At 42.4% G+C, this 15,041-nt stretch overlaps 1 long non-coding RNA gene across 1 annotated transcript in view; it reads right to left on the bottom strand.

The window, feature by feature from the left end:
• The window catches only part of LOC138365544 (uncharacterized), a 25,963-nt gene extending 10,922 nt beyond the window's left edge, over positions 1 to 15,041 (bottom strand). Inside the window, exons 1-3 of the long non-coding RNA XR_011228923.1 lie at positions 14,750 to 15,041; positions 9,061 to 9,224; positions 7,717 to 7,815 (exon numbers count right to left, since the gene is read on the bottom strand). This is a non-coding gene — a long non-coding RNA (uncharacterized lncRNA). The remainder of the gene's footprint in view (positions 1 to 7,716; positions 7,816 to 9,060; positions 9,225 to 14,749) is intronic.

Raw genomic sequence — 15,041 nt, 5'->3', positions numbered from 1 at the left:
GAGATATGGGCTGACCAAGACAAACGAGTGTCAAAGACTAACCCCAAAAGCTTCGCGGAATCCCTGTACACAATGAGATGACCATAAAGCAACAACAATGAAGTAAAGGTCCTTTCAGTAAGAATCTATCATTCACTGAAAGTTGCTGCAGTTAAAAATAAAAGAAAATACAAGTCCCTAGAAATAAACAAGCAACCTTTTTGACTAAGGAAAAGAAGGTAGTTATTCTACTGTATAAATCTAAGTATTCACTTAGATAACTGTATCCAAGCATAGAGGTTCCCCCCCCCCCCCTTTCCCTTTCAGAAAAACATCTACTTTCGAAAAAGTTTAACATTGGCCAACAAAAATGATTCCAGAACTAAATTGCCTAATACCAGGAACAACTGAGAGCCATGACAAACACTGCAACCCTCTCCTACCCCCAAGTCTTATGCTATTTATGATCCAAGGTAATTTGAGATACTATACTGTACTTCCTACAAACGAGTCTAGTGAGAGGGTGATCTCCTGACGATTAAATTGAAGCACGATACAGGTGTCAACGAACATCAGTCAGCCCACTTTTCAACACAGTGGATAACTAATGACATCATAATCTGCAGTGTTGTATGCCTCCCTGTGGCCATTTAAATCAATAAAACACAGGGTTGTGGCAATGTTTACAGCATAAGGCAAGGTATAGAGGAATCATGGAATGCCATGTAATGTGTAGTCCTTGAATGTGCTTTAGGCAACCAAATTGAATAACAACATTTCTGGTGTTCGGCTATATAATCCGAGTTTCTCATTCGGTATAATGTTTTAAACCTAAATAGGAATTCACTTTAAAGGTCAATTTATTTGGAAAGTGCTAACCAGATTCCAAATTACTGAGCTCTGAAAGTACTACAAGGCAAGTTTAACCGAATGAGTGTTTGCCTATCCATACCCCCCATGAGGTATGTGACAACACTGAATAAAGAAAGGGTCTTTGAGCATTCACCGTGCAGGTATTTGACATGACCAATATAGCCAAGTGTTAAAGATCATTCTAAGCAGTTCTGCACAATCCATATACTATCAATTAATATAATTGTACAATGGTGCTTGGTGGATGATATTTCCTATTAAAACTCATTGGACAACTGTTTGTATTAGACATTTTAAACCTACAAATGGTAGCCCTAGATATCGCACTACAGTATTAATTACAAGATGAACAATGTAAAATCAATACCACAACAGCAAAGGATGACGGCTTTTCAACAACCGACAAACACGCAGGTCTAACACCAGTCATCCCGAGAGAGGACGTCCCAAGCATGTACACCCCACAACTTTACATCACCTTTGCTACCTCACGCGAGCACGCAACAGCATGAGGATGCCATACTCCCAAACCAACTCCATGCACTTTGAGGCTTTAACAACTCAACATTTAAGAAGTTGATTTAAAAAATCAAACACCTGAATTTTTCCCTAATTAAATTTACTAGGGAAATGCACACCAAGCCATGAAACTTACAATGAAGATGAACAAACTACACACAACTGTCACCAAACTTCCACATACCACCCCCTCTCACTCCTGCCCTCTCTCCTTAGGTGCTCTGATTGGCTGAGCACCTGAGCCACCACCACTCACCTCTTGTTGTGAGAGCCTAAAGCATGTTTGGTTGCACTTTAAAAGTTCCCGAGTGTACTCGCCTAATTGTGAGTACCGCCTGCCCGGTTCACCATTTTGTTTTTCAATCTACCTCAATTTACCCCTTTACAGTCAAATATTATGCAAAATTCTGTTTAAGACTTGTCCCTTCTTAACTTAAATAACTGCTTTGGCCATCTGCAATCTTTCTAGGTGGGTAAAAATGACTCTTGAGGCCAGAAAGGACTTATCAGACGGCGATCATAACAATACAGTACACACACAAAATCACAACCTGATATACACCAAGCAGAAAATCCACTGGAGCTGTGAGGCGATGTAAACCCTTGCCCAAGGCACTGGCAGCTGCATACTCTACCACAGTATATTACTGACTTTGTGAAAGTCTTACAACCGGATTTCCCCATAAATCACAGCAAGTTTTGAGGCCCCTCCTTGAGTCAACGTCTTACGTAAAACCTACAAGCACTCGGGTGAAGGCTGAAGCAGTTCAACACCATACGCCCCAACTTCAAATACACAGTTGAGAGGCGGGACCAAAATGTGATTTTCTGTGTGTGCCTGAAGTTGGGGCATACGGTCTTGCTTCACCCATCACTTTACCCTTCACCGGCGTACTTCAGGGGTTTTATTTAATACTTGGGCTGGCTTCAGTAGGGCCTCCAGACTTTCTGTGGCTTCACAAGTGTCACGTGAATCCCCTGCATAGCAGTGGAACTGCCTTTTCCCTTCACCTTCAATGCCTCTGCACTGGAAGTATACATCTACATCAGCCCAGAAGAGTCATCAGTCCTGCCACCTCTCCATACCCCCCAGGGCCTGGCACGGCCTGGTACGACTCAAGAGGCAAGCCGGGCGCCACTGCTAACTGGCAGTTTGTCCCCACAAACACGCAGTTAGCCGCCTTCAACTGACAGTGGTACAGCTCAACACAAAGGCACCGCCAGCCACAACGAGCAGTTTGCTAGTTGACCAGATGTCCACCTCGTGTTGACACTGGATGAGTCATCACCGCCGGACTATATACCTGGTTGATGGGGTTCTGGGAGTTCTTCTACTCCCCAAGCCCGGCCCGAGGCCAGGCTCGACTTGTGAGAGTTTGGTCCACCAGGCTGTTGCTTGGAGCGGCCCGCAGGGCCACGTACCCACCATAGCCTGGCTGATCCGGAACTTCTCTTAGAAAACCGTCCAGTTTTCTCTTGAAGATGTCCACGGTTGTTCCGGCAATATTTCTTATGCTCGCTGGGAGGACGTTGAACAACCGCGGACCCCTGATGTTTATACAGTGCTCTCTGATTGTGCCTATGGCACCTCTGCTCTTCACAGGTTCAATCTTGCATTTTCTTCCATATCGTTCACTCCAGTACGTTGTTATTTTACTGTGTAGATTTGGGACCTGACCCTCCAGTATTTTCCATGTGTATATTATTTGGTATCTCTCTCGTCTCCTTTCTAGAGAGTACATTTGGAGAGCTTTGAGACGATCCCAATAATTTAGGTGTTTTATCTCGTCTATGCGTGCCGTATATGTTCTCTGTATTCCCTCTATTTCAGCAATCTCTCCTGCTCTGAAGGGCGAAGTGAGTACTGAGCAGTACTCGAGATGGGACAGCACAAGTGACTTGAAGAGTACAACCATTGTGATGGGATCCCTGGATTTGAAAGTTCTCGTAATCCATCCGATCATTTTTCTGGCTGACGCAATATTTGCTTGGTTATGCAAATATATAGGAATAAATACAAATACAAAATATAGGAATACAAAAATAATAATGCAAAAAGGTGCTTAAAGGTTATGGATCTCTTGAAAATCACAACAATGGGAAACATTGATGAATGTCACAGACGGGTTCGATCATTGTTGCAAGTCAAACACTTCTTCGAATTCCTCTGAAGTTGGACTAGTGCCCAAGACGCAACAGGCATTTCCCCTCTGAATCGCAACACTGAGGCGCTGGAACAAGAAACTTTTTGCTCTCTGGTCTTTTGTAGCGCTGATCAATTTGTCCCCCAATTCCTTCAGGAACTTCAATGCACATTTTCCCCACGAACCGAGGGTCTCCGAGCCGATCGGAACAAAGCTGTAGCAGTGTGCTAGACCTCTGTATTTAATAATTTTCTGCGATTCCCTGAAAGAAGCAGCACCACCGCTTTCACGTGTGCTGTAGTGGAGGTAGGTACTGGCCAGTGTGGCAGCGCACGTGTAGTCCCATACCACTTGCTTACCATCCTTCCAAGGTAGCAAGGTGACCCCATCAGGGCGCTTCTGAGGGTCGTTAGGTCTGGATAAGTGTGGTTCTTTTTGTGCCGGGCAGCGGGCTGTGGCGAGGCTCCTCTTGATGATGTCGTTGACTTCTTCATGTCTTGCGATTTTACCCTGTGATTTACGACATACCAGACCATGACGACCATATTGGTCTGCCATCGCAGTTCCGCAGATGCACCTATGTTCGGTGAGGATCGGGGCGGCAAGGCGAAGGGCAACTCCAATGCGGAGAGCGTCATGACTGAGGCGAGTTCCCAGGGCTGCATTGGGCACAGCAAATAAAAAATCCCCGGCGTGGGGTGCTGTTACCGCTAGGAGGCGGGCTTTGTTTTCAGCATCAGCGTTGTCAATCATTGCTGTGACAGACTTTTCCATTATGGGGCTATCCCAGTGGGCCTGCTTGTGGTCTTTTGGGACTTGTGGTCGGGGTTGAGGGTGTGCAATGGTGTCCCATTGTCTGGCTGCTTCGATGAACGTTTGATCATGAGTTCCCGCTGTCTCTCTCATACGCTCTGGTAGGATCTGCCCTACCAATTCGTTGGCTGCTGTACATGAGGATAAGAATGCTGGAAGTGCTACCTCAGTTGCCTTTCGTATGCCTATCCCTCCAAATCTCACTGGTAGTGTTGCTTGGTCCCACTGACTGTCATCTAAATCTAGGTTGAGCGCCTTCCTGAATATTGACCTGAGGAGCTCATCATATTGATTTAGAAGTGGGTTGCCAAAAGTTGGTGCACACCTTAAGAAGTATGTTAGCCTGGGCAAGGTAAGGCACTTTGTGAGAAGGTAGAGGGCATCGTGGGAGTCCAAGTCCCCAATTCTCTCTTCCATCCTCTTTAGGTCTCTAAACTTTTCGTCAAGGACTGCAGCAATGGCATTGTGGCCCAGAGGTGCTCCGAGTAGTGTGCTGTCGGTAGGTTTAACGACTGAGGCTTCTGGTAAAACTGATTTCACTGCTCTAATGATTACTTCACTAGATGCAATAATTTCGCACTTGGAGGGGTTAAGAACGAGACCCATGGACTCCCCCCGTGTCTTCACCAGCTGTAGGTCTTCTAGCAGGGAATCTTGTGTGCCTGCCAGAGTGCCATCATCCAGGAACCAGATGTTGAGCTCGCTGGACAGTCTGGTTGTAATTTCTCGAACCGCTATGCAAAAGAGGAACGGTGCAAGTGGGTCACCCTGTTGAATTCCCTCTGCTGAGGTGACTTCATGTTTGCCAAACAGGAGGGTTGAGTCTTTGCTGTAGCCTGCTGACACAAACGGGAGAATGCAACGGAACGGAATGAATATAATATATATATAATATATATTATATATTATATATATATTATATATATATTATTATATATATATTATATATATATTATATTATATTATATATATAGGAATAATATATATATATATATTAATATATATATATAATATATATTCCCTATATATATATAGGGAATATAAAGAGCGCTGCCTCCCTGGAGAGGCAATCTCTCCCTTAGTGCTCTAGGATCACCTTCGTGTCTCTAACCCGTCGTCCGCTTCCAGCCAACATCGTGTGACTGATGCCATGGTGGTATGGTAGCTGTCTTCAGAACACCAGTATATCTTCATACTTTTATTCATTGCTTATAGTTTATTTTTTGCATTTAAGGTCATACTAACTTGTTCACCTTTGCATTACATGATAGTCAAGTATTGTCATGTGTTATTTTTGTTCATTACTATTTCAGTAAATTGTTTAATTATTTATTTGATAATTTTTATTTGTTTCCACCTGCAACTTACACACTGCAAGGCCAATAGCAGCATTTCTTTCATTTATGTGAGGGAGAGCCATACCATCTTGGTTCAGTATAGCTGTGATACCATAACCCGTCACACAAGATATCCAGTTGTAAGACTTTTACCATCAGTGGTGGTAGAGTATGCAACTGGCAATGCCTTTGTTACAGGTTCGCTTCATCTCACAGCCCCAGTGGATTTTCTCACACATTTGAATACATGAAACAACTTAATTTGATACATTCCAAACCAAAGTACTGTACAGTACAGTAGTTATCAAACCATCAAATGTGTGGGATAATCATAGTGCGCTAAATATCACTAACGTCGCCAATACAAGAACAAAAACGCATACGGCGAACAATATCAAAGGTATTGAATTTACCAAGAATTTTATCGAGGGACAATTGACAGTGAGGGATGGTCGGGAAGCAAGACACGTAAGTCCTGGAAGTCAGGACATGTAGAGACAACGGTTTGGACAATAAGAAGCGCTCCATTAAGTGCCCGTGAGTTAAACGTGTATGACCAATATACAACCTCGCCAGAGCCGTTTCCCACCACCGGTTACGGTGGTAGGAGGAAGGCCACGGGAACACACTACTCTTAAGAGCACGCAATTTGTTACCAGTAACAGAAGACCAACAACCCTGACAACGGGCAAGAATGGGGAAATGAATAACTGGGTAAAAGTCATAATAAGGAATACGTTTACGGGAGATGGGACAGGTGCGGATAGCTTCCTTAGCGGCAGTGTCCGCACGCTCATTTAAGAACACACCAATATGGGTGGGAATCCAGCGAAATTCCACTGTCTTAAATCTACTGGAGATAAGAAACAGCCAATGTTGAATTTCAACTACCAAAGGATGGACTGGATAAAGGATTCTAGAGCCATGAGGGCACTGCAAGTGTCAACTACAAACACAGAGGAGGATTGACAGCGAGAAAAGAGTTGATGAAGAGCATAGAGAATAGCATAAAGTTCTGCCATGAAGATGCTAGTCTCCGGAGGCAGGAGACACAAAGGTGCAGTCAGGAAAAACAACAGAGTAGCCTACACCGTCTGCAGACTTAAGACCCATTGGTGAAGATGGAAATAGAGTGGAAGTGTGAAGAAAAGTGGTCAAGGAAAAGGTGATTTAGAACTGTAGGAGGGGTAAAAGTTTTAGTCATGTGGGTCAAGGCTTATAGAATTTAGGAACGGGGACCCCTCCATAGGGGCAAAGACGGAATGACACGAGGGGAAATATTGGTAACACAAACTGAAAGAGCATTTTGTAAGAGAGACAACCGTACAGAAAGAGATAGGTGGTGAAGGGGAACAGGAACCACAGGATGGGTAAAGGTCAAGGCATGACATAAGCAAGAGTGAGGGTGCTGTAAGGACCGTGCAAGGTGGAGAAGACAGTAGCGATCATGGCAATCCTGTAGAAACAGGACGCCAGTTTCAACATACAGGCTTAGGGTAGGTGTCGAAGGATAGGTACCAGAGCTGAGCCGTAACCCAGTATGATGCAGTTTGTCCAGATGGTGAAGGGTAGAAGGAGAAGCAGACGAGTAAACAGGGCCATAATCGAGTTTAGACAGAACGAGAGAGGAATGTAAAGAGAGGAGCAGTGTCGATTAGCTCCCCAAGAAGTATGGGACATGACCTAAAGTTAGTTAAGGGCCTTAGAGCATTCAACTCGGACGTAAAAAATATGGGGCGACAAAGACAAACGAGTGTCAAAGATTAGCCCTAATAGCTTTAGCAGATTCTTTGTACAAAAGGGGATGACCCCTGTTACCTAACAGTAAATAGGTATCTGGGAGTTAGCTGTTACAGGCTGCTTCCTAGGGGGGTGCGTGTGTGGGAGAAAAAAAAATTTAGTAGTTAACCACTGAACTGCTCTGTCTCCAAATAACACCCTGGTGCACAAGAAATAAATTCTTTCCAAAAAATTTTCTTCTCTTCTTATATTGTTAAAATGCAGAGTCTGATCACGGGGAAACTAAACAAAAAATATTGTATGTGACTTACTTTAGCTGTGATGGAGCTGGGAAGTTGAGCAAATTATGGGCGCTGAGCGTTGGAGCGATGGGGGTCTGTCGGCCCCGCCACCCCGTGCGACGGCAGTTGCTGCGAATAAAATGTTGCGCAATTATTTTGAAGTTTCTCATTCATTTCTTTTTTTTTTTTGCTGTAATATTATTTAAAAGTGTGTAATTTGTGGAATTTATATAATTCAAAGTATAGAACATCGCTATGCTCAAAATTATGGGCCTCATATATGCGACATATTCTACAATCAAACAGTGTTTTTGCTGTTATTACACTATATACACACATTGTATATACCCATCTACGTATGTATTCACCATAACGATCCACTATGTTGGTAAGGTGAGCCCAAAAAACATGAGTGAGCTGCCACACCCTGCCAGTCCTCCCTCCCTCCTCCAACACATTACTCGCCAACATTCCTCCTCCCAAAATACTGTTATTGTGTTTATTACACTATTTACACACGTTATGTATAAGTATGTACACGTTTTATTCATGTACATACGTACATACTTCCCATCTCCTCACCTCTCTCTCTTGCCTACTTAATGCTCTTGCTTCCCTCATCTCATCACAATCGACTTTATAATGGTCCAGGACGGATCGAAATGTCGTCGTCTATTCAATTTCCAGTGTGTGGTTTGGTCAACAATGAAATCTTCATGCAAGATCTTATAAAGAAAACCCCTAGAACGAGTTTTGCAGATACGAAAGAGTTTAAGGTGAGTAGGGGATGGTTTGAGAAATTTTGAAAAAAGACGTGGTATTCATAGTGTTGTGAGGCATGGTGAGGGTGCCAGCTCAGACAAAGTAGGGGCTGAAAGATTTGTTCGTGATTTTAAAGATTTTGTAGATACTGTATTGATGGATATATTCCACAGCAAGTGTTTAATTGTGAGGAGACATGGCTATTCTGGAAAAAATTGCCGAAGAGGACATACATTACCCAAGAGGAGACGTCACTGCCCGGACACAAGCTAACTTGGGCTAACTTGTGTCAGGATAGGCTAACTCTTGTGCTGTGTGGCGATTTGAAAATTAAACCCTTGCTCGTGTATCATTCCGAAAATCCAAGAGTTTTAAAAAATATATAACGTGCAGAAAAACTGTGATGTAGAGTGGTTTGCCCTGCCATCAAAAAATATCTGCAAGAGAAAAGTTTGACACTAAAGGGCCTGCTTCTCGACAATGCTCCTGCTCATCCTCCAGACTTGGAGGATGCATTGTTGGGGCCACTTTTTTTTTTTAGGGATATTCCTGCATGGGCCCTAAGTTTCTGGCTAATGAACCAATGACATGAAGGAGGAGTTTTCAACCTACCTTGTGTTAGGTGTGCAGGGGTCAATAGGCTGAACATAATGTCAGGAGCAAAGGGGGGCGTTTGCCTCTTCAAACACAATTGTGACCATCTTCATCTCTTCGAACTATCCTAAATGCTCTCTTCACCTGTCTGACCAAATTGGGTGTCCAGACCACCTTTGAATCTGAAATTGTAAAATTAATAGTGATTTCAGAATATTCAGTCCATTTATACTAACAAAATTATATACAGTGTACTGTAATTGAAATTTTACAGAATGATAAAGGCAATTTAGTAACTTTGTTAAAATGCACATGGGGGAAATACATGAAAATAGGTTAATATGGTTTGTAAGGTTGATGGGAAATGTTTATTACTTTTATGATTTAAAAGATGTATAGCCCTAATACTCCATCCTGGGTGCATTCCACCAGGTAATGACCACAGCAAAAGTTTTCCACGAGGCTCTATTGTCACACAAACTTTTCACATTTTCAAACTTGATTCATCTTTTTCCCCCTCGTTCCAGGGGTTTTCTTTAAAAGGTCTTCATGCAAATGCCTTGGTTTCTCACAAATGATGGCCTCTGAAATGCTATCACCTGCTAACTCTTTGTTGTGTATCCAAATTAATAAAAACTTTTCAACATCCTCAAGTGTTTGTGTTCTTTGTTTCGGGATTGTTGATATGCCTTTTGCCACTTTAATGTTCATAATGTCCTTTTTCTTAGCAAGTACAGTGCATATTGTTGACATAGATTTGTTGTACTGCCTAGCTAGTTCAACAACCTGTGCACCATTTTGATGTTTATGAATGCTCTCTTGTTTTTCCTCTATGGTCATTCTCACATGTGTTTTCTTGGCTTGAACCTTACCACTGGCTTTCTTGGGACTCATGGCAAGATATATCATAACAAATTTTATGTTCAAATAGCCAAAAATCCCAAAACAAATGTAATGCTTTACAAAGAATTCAGGCGCGATACTTACTAGGCCGGAGACACTGGTAAACTGAGGCGCGATCACCATGCCACCACGCGCTAGGTCAGCCCATACGTATATCAACAAACTCCTTTCCTGAGGCAAAGTTTGTAACCCGATTCAAATTTTTCGAAGAAATTAGGCTCGTAACCCGAAAAGTTCATAAATATTCATTCATAAGCCGAGGTGTCACTATATATAACTAAAAAATTAAACTCAGGATTACTTTCAACCCCCTCCCCTTTTGCTCTACTCCATCGCCACCTACCCTCACCCCCCTCTATGATGTACTCTTCCATAGACACCTACCTTTGCCCCCCTCCTCCCATCTACTCCTCCATCATCACCTACCTTCACACCCCCTCCCTTCTCCTCCTCCATCGTCACCTTCCTTTCACCCTCCTCTATGATGTTCTCTTCCATAGACACCTACGTTCACTGCATATAATGCTCCCCTCTACTCCTCCATCGTCACCTACTTTCACCCCCCCTCCGCTCTACTCCTCCAGGGTCGCAGACAATTTCACGAGCGTGAGAACTACGAGTTCTCTAACTACTCTCACACTCCTACTCTCTCACCAGTGAGGGGGAGGGAAGGAGGGAGGAAATGAAGGAAGAAAGGTGGGGGAGAGAGAATAGGCAGGGGGGAGGAGGGCCTAGATACATTTCTTCCATATAGATAGGTAGACTGAGGGAGAGCTGCTTGCCAAGAGCCCTATCAGACAGGCTTCCTATTCCTCAACCCTCCCTAATATGCCACATCCTGGTCAGGACAACTTGCTCGATTGTTATTCTTGGTGTGACTCGAGAACTGACCTCGAGGCGGGGCATGGGCATGGATTATCTCCCTGGGGCACGCACCTCCCTGCCCCAGCTCTCTCTCTCTCTCTCACATAATCTATCAAAGGTCTAACATGAGGTCATTGTGCCTACCAGAAGTGTATATGTCCAAGGCTGGCCACCTGTCTGGACCATTCAAATGTATAAACACGTAATTAGTCTATTAAAATTATATATAATGCTACAATTATAAATTAATTTGTTCATGGTCATTCGTTTATCAGTATTTTAATATGAGGTATATATACGCATGTATGTATACGTTGACGTACACATATATGATTATGTGTATAGAATGATTATGATTATGTGTATAGAATGATTATGATTATGTGTAATCATATATGATTATATCTAATGGAATGCATTAGTAAGTGATGTGGTGGAGGCTGACTCCATACACAGGTTCAAGTGTAGATATGATAGAGCCCAATAGGCTCAGAAACCTGTACACCTGTTGATTGACGGTTGAGAGGTGGAACTAAAGAGCCAGAGCTCAACCCCAGCAAGCACAATTAGGCGAGTATATGAACGAATGCACATGTACACTTTCAAATGAATTAAGATACCTTGAGATACACAATGACTTAGTTTAAATAGTTTAAACACATTATGGTACTGATTTTGACATGCTGATGTCTGGAAGGGAGAGGGGGTGTGGGGGGTTATTGTCTGAGGTGGAGGACCAGAGGAGGGGGTCAGTGGAAGGATGGTGGCTGGAGGGATGCCATTGTTCTAATGGTTATGAAAACAATTATTGATGGCAGGAATTCAGTGGGTGTGTACTTCACCCGCACCATCACCATACTGTGCCCTGCTACAACCCCCCCCCCCCCCCACTCCACCCATGCTGTGCGGGGCGTATTACACATTATGGGATAACCGACTGTCTGTCCATTCCTGTCTGATCGTTATGCTGCCCTTCCTTTTGAAAATTGTCTGCTTTATCGACTTCCTTCAAGACCACACTTTAGCCTCTTATCACGCCCTCTTACCACTCTCAGGGAGCCGGCTCTTCTATACAATAGTTACCACTCAGTCCCCAAGGTGAAAGAGTGTCCGGGCATATGACTTGTTACGTGTACTTATTTGCGATTCGTTTGGGCTGTCACGTGTGGTGATTAGTGTTGGGTAAGGCTAGGCCAGGTCAGGTCAGACTAGGCCAGGTCAGACAAGGCTAGGTAAGGCTAGGCCAGGTCAGGTCTGGTCAGGTCTGGATAAACATAACCTCTGGTCACATCTGGACAAACATAACCTCTCTGCTTACTTCAGGTATAATCACCGATAGCACTACTGACCATTACCCCACATTTCTCTTAACTAACATTAGCAAACCACCTCTTGAGTCAAGAGAGATACGTTTTAGACTACACAATGAAACTGCTATAGACAATTTTATAACTGCTGCTGATAATGTCAACTGGGAGTCCGAGTTAGGTAACATAGAGGACATCAACCTAGCAGTGCAATCTTTTCTTCAAAAAACTCTTAGCCTTTATAATACCCACTGTCCTATGCTTACAAAACAAGTCACAACCAAAAGGCTTAACAATCCCTGGCTTACAAAGGGAATACTTAAATCTATTAATAAAAAATATGACCTTGAGAAGAAGTATAGGTTAGGAATTGTCTCCAAAGAATTCTCAAAGAATTACTCATTATTGCTATCTAACATAATTAGACGAGCCAAAACTAAATACTACGAAGATAAATTTACCCAAATAAAGAGCAACATTAAACAAACTTGGAGAACAATTTCACAAACATTGGGATCAAAGAAGTCTTTAAATAACAAACCGACTCTCCTGTCTAATAACGATGGTCAGCTTTCAGCCTCTGATTCTGCTATTGAGTTCAATAGGTTCTTCTCTTCCATTGGTTCATCCCTTGCTAATGATATTCCATCTTCCAGTACTGACATTAAGGACTATCTTACAGGTAACTATCCACAGTCTCTGTACCTAAAGCCTATTAATTCCACTGACGTCAATGAGATAATCCTTTCCCTTAAAACCAAGTCTGGTGCCCTTGAGGAGATACCAACTTTAATCTACAAAAAAGCCTCCAGATCTTTAGCCCCTGCTATTGCTTTGCTCTTCAACAAGTCACTTGAACTCCAAACCTTTCCAGATATTCTAAAAAAAAGCGAGAGTAACGCCTGTCCACAAATGTGGTGATCTCACAGATGTTAACAACTACAGACCTATATCAATCCTGCCAAACTTGTCAAAAATTTTTGAAAAACTAATCTATAAGCAGCTTTACTCATATCTAGCCAAACTCAATATACTTAGCCCTTGCCAATATGGCTTCAGACCCAAAAAAAGCACTAACGATGCACTTATTAGTATGCTTAACTCGATTCATACAGCTCTTGATAAAAATGAGTTCCCTGTTGGGTTATTTGTGGACCTGCGTAAAGCTTTCGATACTGTCAACCACCAAAACCTTCTTCTTAAATTACATCATTATGGAGTCAGAGGACACTCCCTACAATACCTCAAATCCTACCTTACTGACAGGCTCCAATGTGTTTCTGTGAAAAATACAATTTCTCCCACCCTACCCATCAACATTGGTGTTCCCCAGGGCAGCATACTTGGCCCTCTCCTCTTTCTCATCTACATTAATGACCTTCCAAATGCCTCCCAACACCTCAAACCAATTCTATTTGCTGACGACACAACCTTCATTTACTCCAGTCCTGATCCCCTTGCTCTAAATGCCACAGTAAATACTGAGCTAAATAAAGTCCATCTGTGGCTAACTGCCAACAAACTCACCCTTAACATTGACAAAACTTTCTATATTCTGTTTGGCAATAAATCCTCTAATCAAATAAATCTCAAAATAAACAATACCCAAATTTGTAACAAATTAGATGGCAAATTCCTTGGCATTCTCATTGACCACAAGCTGAATTTCCAGGGACACATTCTAAACATATCAAAAAAAGTTTCAAAAACTGTGGGCATTCTTTCTAAGATCAGATATTATGTACCACGCCATGCCCTGGTGACTCTCTATTACTCCCTTATCTATCCATATCTCAACTATGGTATTTGTGCTTGGGGCTCTACTACCCAAAATCACTTACGTCCTCTAATTACTCAACACAAAGCTGCTATTAGGACAATATCCAATTCTGGCCCCAGACATCACTCGGTACCCCTACTCAAATCTCTGAATATGTTAGACATTAAGTCACTGCACATTCTCTCATGTGTATTATACATATATAAAACGCTAAACTATAATGCCAATCCTGATCTCAAAAGCTTCATAGAAGGTTGTAACAGAACCCATGAGCACCACACCAGAAATAAATACAGTTTTGATATTCCTAGAGTACGACTTAATCAAACCAGAAATGCTCTACAAATCAAGGGACGTGGAATGACCTTCCCAACCATGTTAAAGACTGTACCTCTCTCAACCAGTTTAAGTTAAAAACGAAGCTATACCTAATAAATTCCCTGTAACCTACCTTACCCCTCTGTTGTCAACCCATGTATGTTTTTTTCAAATCAACGCTGTTTGAATGTAATTTTCTGTAATAATTTGTAATTGTATTTGTGCTGCTTTTTCAACAATGTTCCCCCCTCTTTTACCTCTATTTTTATTTGTTCTCAACACATTTTATTCTTTTTACCCATTAGTTTTAAGCTTTAGTCATTAATGTTTTTCCTGCCCGAAACGCTTTGCGTAATAGTGGCTTTAGGCATTGTATATACTAGCTCTATCTATAAAGCCAACAAACTTTGTAAAATCTCTTTATGTATGTACCTTACCTAAATAAAAATTATTATTATTATTATAGGTCTGGCTAGGCCAGGTCAGGCCAGGCCAGGCTAGGCAGGGTGAGAGAAGTAAAGCGGCAGGTACTTACGTTTCCGAGAAAGTAGCGGCGGTAGTATATTGTTGATTTAGATTCGACGACATCCTGAAGCTAGTAGGTGGCGGCCTCATCCCTCTCGAACTTCTTGTTGTTGTAGGGGATACGAGGCACACCCAATATCCCCCTTACATTGATCACATCGCACACTAATATTTTTACTATTTCGGACACCAGATTTGTCTGTTTCGTATATGTATAATTGTTCAATATTAAAACCACAATAGAATGCTCTAAGTACTTTCGTATATTAATACATCTTCAGAAGGAATGGTTCGTTCTGAAG

This window comes from Procambarus clarkii, chromosome 17 (assembly GCF_040958095.1).
Source record: "Procambarus clarkii isolate CNS0578487 chromosome 17, FALCON_Pclarkii_2.0, whole genome shotgun sequence".
Lineage (NCBI taxonomy): Eukaryota > Metazoa > Arthropoda > Malacostraca > Decapoda > Cambaridae > Procambarus > Procambarus clarkii.
Note: the sequence above shows the minus strand (reverse complement) of the source record. Positions and strands in the feature narration are given on the sequence as shown.